Source organism: Python bivittatus, unplaced genomic scaffold, assembly GCF_059951505.1.
Source record: "Python bivittatus isolate LINGU-HERP-01145 unplaced genomic scaffold, Pbiv_v1 ctg000700_np1212, whole genome shotgun sequence".
In the NCBI taxonomy this organism is placed as follows: domain Eukaryota; kingdom Metazoa; phylum Chordata; class Lepidosauria; order Squamata; family Pythonidae; genus Python; species Python bivittatus.
The window spans coordinates 75,527,406-75,533,200 of record NW_028277098.1 but is presented as its reverse complement, the minus strand read 5'-3'; positions in this window follow the sequence as shown (position 1 = coordinate 75,533,200).

Below are 5,795 nucleotides of genomic sequence, written 5' to 3'. Positions count from 1 at the left end.
ATCACGTCACTTCTGGAGCTATGGCAACAGCGGTAACCCCGCCCATCTCCGTCTTCCCCTCGGCTCAGTGGGTGTAAATAACTCGCAAAGGGTGCCGGGAGTTGTAGTGTTGCTGGAGGAGGGATGTTCTTGCCTAAATGTGCGTAAACATGCTCTCGTTTTGTCGGTTCCTGGGGGAGTTGTTGCAGTATTTTCATCTGCAGAAATCACTGATTAGTAACCTGTTTTTTATGTATAAATTTTGAAACCCTCAATTTATGCAGCATCCAGATTTCACAACAACATAAATAGCGTGCTTTAAAGAGTTTTTTTAAAGGTGTTTGTTTAAAAGACCTGTGTCATTTTTCTGAGGCTTAAATACCATTTTAAAAAGAAAGAAAAGAAAACGGATGTTTATGTCTTGGTGCCCTTGCTTACTGTGCATCTTTTCTAGGCTGTTTCATTGGCTTTAATGCAAGTGTTTCAAAATATGCGATCTTGCCCATTCCATTGGACTATCACATGGAGTATCAGAATTATGTATCTTTTTAATCTCTTAGTTTTGAATCAACAAAGGACCTTTGTGTTGGCCTGTTGTAATGTTCTGCCATCAACTCTGCTTCAGACTTAGAGATCAAAATGTTCCTTCATTGAGTTTACATCCCTATGTGGTTCAGCTGAAATAAAAAACGATAACCCATGACTGGAGAAACACATTATCCAATGCTATCTATTCTGTGGTCTGATGAGTTTTATGTATGTTTTTATGTATCTGTTTTTTTTTTGTTCTGTCAAACCATATGCCAGTGGAAAATTAGCTATGTTTTGAACTATTCCTTCTACAACTCATCAAATGATTAAATAATCAAATTGCTAATTATTTTGTGTTTTGTATTATTGATGTTTGCAGAATAGTTTGCTGATTTTAAGTTATTTTGCCTATATTCACTATATCTCTTTTTTCTCTACATCTTTTTTGATGAGAACTTCATCACCATTATTGACCTTACCACCAGACAAATGCAGCAGATTTATCCTTCATATTACTTCAAATGCTTTCCAGTTGGTTTTTGTCTCTTTCTCTGTATGTTTTTTTGGGAGGGAGATGGAATTTAGAAGAAATTCTTGTAGACATTGGGTAGAAACGGGATGCTTGAAGTCTTGAATATGAAAAACATCCTTCTTCAGCCTGGCATCCTCCAGTTATGTTGGCACTGCTCCTCCCAGAATCCCCAGTCAGATAACTAGAAATGTAGAGGGCACAGGGTTAGGGAAACCCATGGTAGACAACCTTCCAGGTTTGCTTCTATTCCTACTCCAAGCACCATCAAGGTAGAATAATGTTCATATTAATGACATATATACAGATCAAAACACCATCTATCACAGCATTTTACTTCCCATATCTGGCACTGTCAACTACATGCCTTCAAGTACAGTAGTTCATAAGCAAATCATGAAGACAGTACTCCTCCCTTTCTAAGACATTGCAGCAGTTGATATTCAGCGACATAAAGATCTCATTCACACATTGAACTAAGCCTTAAGTTTACAATGGTTTACTGATAATATACAAAACCATAAACCATGATTTATAAACCACAACTAAGTTTTCATATGATACCAAGCCAAAAACAAAATTTGCCCATTCAATTGCCTCTAATCTTGAACTTGGTATCAAAACTATAACTGAAAAATAGTTATTGTAACATTACTTATTCCTGCAAGACAGAGGTAGTTGTGAAAGAGAAAAATGACCCCAAATGCTCTCTGCTAACTTCCTAGTGCCCCAGCTGATGGTACTGTTTCCTTACAAATCCAAAAGGCAGAGGTGCCACAGCCATGGGCTAAGTTGGCAAGATGTAACCCACTATTTTCCAGATCTTTGAATCAGCTCTCACAATCACTTGCAACTAGCATGCTGGTTAATATTAAAGTCCAAAACATATGAAAACACTAGTGTAAGTTGTTTCTACTAGGCAATGGACTACCTACCACAAGGCCAAAAATAGGGCCAGATTTACCTTACCCACAGCAAGGTTGAAATAGCTCATGGGCCTGTTCTTTTTAGTGTCAGGAAAAGGAAAAAATTGGCCCAAATGGGACTGGTTCTTTTCTTCTCAAGTTGATTAAGGGGGATGATATAAAGGATCAAGTACTGAAATACCCATCATGGTGCAGTATATAATTGTATTTTAAAACATTTTAATCTATAATGTAATGCATTTTAAAAATTCATTTTACAAAAGAGGATTGGGTATAATCTGATACTAGTAATAACTCAGGCTGAATGTGTTTGGTCTTCAACCTCCATCTTGGGGCTGACTTTGACTTGTAGACCTCATACTCATAGCTGAAACATTTGATTTGATTTTGGACCTCTTGTTCTTCCCCAATCCCATTTTTGTAAGATTGCATCTGGAGAACTCAAAAGCATGCACATTCCTGTGTGTCATTTTGGTCAGTCCTAATAACAGTATTGCCAACTATGGATGTTAAAATAGTGAGGAGGATTGGAGTATCTTTCCAATAACAAGATGTAGCTGGGACTTTGGGGGGGATTATTAATATAGCACATGATGGAGGGTAATTGTCTATAATATGGAGAAAACAAATAGAGAAAAATATTCTAATAGCTCTTTCAAAAGATTGGAAGACTTAAGGAATGGATTTGCAATCCATTTCAGAGGAACAGATGTAATGCTTCCCCCAAAGCAGACATTGCCACAAGACTTACCGATCACTGCTAGTTTACATGGTTTTAATTCCAAGAGATTGTATCTCTGTATATCTTGGATGACCAGATATTGTAGATACAAATAACAGGGGAGATTTGCACTTACTATTTCCCTTAGGCTGATGAACAGCTACCCTATCATGATAAAGGATTGAAAATGCCACTTCAAAAAGACCTAAAGTAAAAAAAGAATGCTCCATGGCCAGCTAGACTAGCCTTGCTTTCCACAAATAACTTCATCAGAAGACAACTGCAGTGAAACAACAGGATTATAATAACCACAAAATTATACTGTTAATGTTAGCAAGGTAATCAAGAAAAAATATATAAAGTTCTTTTTCTGTCACTATGGAATAGCACCCAGCAAATGTTACTCAAACTTACCAGGGGGAAAAAAAAGTAGAAAAACATTTTCATTAAAGAAGCCCCAGTGAACTGCACGACTGACAAGAATTATGCAATTTCTGAGAATCTGTAATCTTGGAAGGGAGATAATTTAGTGAATTAGCTAGTTTTCATTCTGTGACATAATGAATTTTGTTGTGCAAGAAGGTGACATGATTTGAACCATACATGGAAAGTGAATAAACCTTTTCAATGACTGGATTAAATTACTGGAGAGTTGCATGAAAATGTAAAATAATGTTCTATTGACAGAATATAGACTAAGCTTTTGATGAATGTATTTTCAAATCAGGAGTAGCTTTCAATTTCAGGTAGGTATCTGCCAAACAAAGTTTAAAAATCTATTAAAAACACTGGCTTCACAATTTCACATAGTAAATAATACTATATTTAAGCTATACATGGGGGGGGGGGTGTTTCTTATCAGAGAAGTACACAAACACACAACCCCCACCCTCAAAGTGTAACTCAATCCTATTGCTGCTCCTCCTGCACCATTAACTTAGAAAACAAATTTCTGTTATGTGTGCTTGGGGAAGAGGAATTAACAAGTTAGGTATCCAAATCACGTGTTAAATGTTGTATTTGAAAGCAGGCCTCCACTAGCAATGACGACATGGACATTATCACTACCACTTGGCCAGGCCCTATATCAACTTTTGGAGATCCTCTCCTTGGGCAATATGCTGTCAGAACCCCTCCCCGCATACCAAACTGAGGCTACTTTCTTCTGGCCAGTCATAACTACCCATTCATTTGCTTTTGCTCTGTTGATCCAATTTACCAGGTGGAAGGTAAGTGAAGGCTACTGCTTTTCCTCCATTGGCACTGTAATTCCTAAACCAGTGACAAGGAAGAAATAGTGGGATGGATAAGTCTTTGAGAATTAGCAATATATCTTCCACTGAAGAGTAGATCTAGGGTGGTGTCCAACCAACTATCAAGCCTGCAAAGAAGACTGTTCATCTAAAGCAAAGAAGACTGTTCATCTCCCAACCAGGTGACCTCCAGATGTTTTGAATTTCTTCTCTCTGCATTGGAGAAAATTATACTTTGGACACATTATGCAAAGACTTAGCTCTCTTGAGAAGTCTAAATGCTGCTCAAGTTGGAAGGAAAGAGAAAATGACTAGGAGCAAGGTGGATGGACTCAATTACAGCAGCAATGGGTATGTTATGAAAGACCTGAAAGTCCAGGTCAAGGACAAATCATCCTGGATAAAATGTATGTTGTCACTAGGAGTCAACCCTAACTTGATGGCACATAATAAATTGAGAAATCAACATTGGAAAAAGCTGGAACACAATTTTACCACATGGTTTCTGTTGAGCTTCTTCAGAATTAATGTGCAACAATGTGAAGAAACCTGGATTTAAGCAGTTTAGGGCTCTTCTAAGAAGGAAGATACATTGGGTTTAACATGCACTTTTCAGTCCTTCCCTAATCATATTAGCATTTGTTCTTGAAAAATAAGGATATTGCTTGCAATACAGATTGGCTTTATCACTTATGCTGGGAGTACCACCTCGGTTTTAGGAGAAATCCACAGGCAAACTACTGCAGCTAAAACTTTGCAACACATTGGCAATTTATGTCACTTCTCTGTATTATCGTCACAGACACTGTGAAAACCAGCGAAGATGTTTTCTCCTTGTTAGTATACTAATGGGCAATGATAATTGGAAATAAGGATTCATTTTCAACAAACTGATATGGAACACTCTTGAAATGTTTAACACATGTCTTATAGTCAATGTGACACAAAGATTGGGGATCAGGTCTGCATGTGCATTAAATTTGCTTACTTCTGAGTATACATATAAGCGGGGCCCACACATCACACTAAGTTATGTACCATATAGTAGATTGTTTTGTTTTGGCTTAGTGTGTTGTATAAGCTAGCTAGTTGTACAGGTAGTCCTCATTTAGCAACCGTAATTGGGACCCGCAACTCAGTCATTAAGCAAAGCGATCACTAAGTGAAAAATCATGTGACTGTGACTGTGTTTAAAATTTTACACAGGACAATGCATACTAAGTGACTGTAATGGTGGATACATGGCTGAGAGAAAGACACTGCGAAGGTCGTAAATGTGGGCATTCGTTGCAAAGTTACTTTTTCAGTACCATCGTAACTCTGAACGGTCATTGTCCAAGGCAGTTGCTAAGCAAGGACTACCTGTAGTTTGATACATTACTTAAAGAAACCAGTTTAGCACTATATATAAAAGCTGTGCAAAACCTTTGAAAGATGTGTTTCAGAATGTGCATAAGTGTGCACGAAGCATCTATTTTTGAATCATTAAAGCAAATGTGTCTTTTTCCAGCACACATGGCTTCTCTGGAAACTGCTCCCAACTGTCTCCACACATGTAGAATATATGTACACATATACAGAAAGAGCTAGGAGCAACACTAATGCAGCTATGCAAATTGAAAAAGCTACAGCTGCTGAAACAAGAGATCCTTCATACATGCCCATGTTTTGAGTTACCTCTTCCGAAGGATTTGGATGGCCCTGCAATGTATGAACCAAGTCAAACAGAAGTGTACTGTAAATGGACCTATGCAAATCAAGTTCTCTCATTTCCTGCAGATATCGTACAGAATTGAGTATAAATGTAACATAATAGCAACTGTAGAGTTTCAGATAAAAAGAAGTACACAAAATGC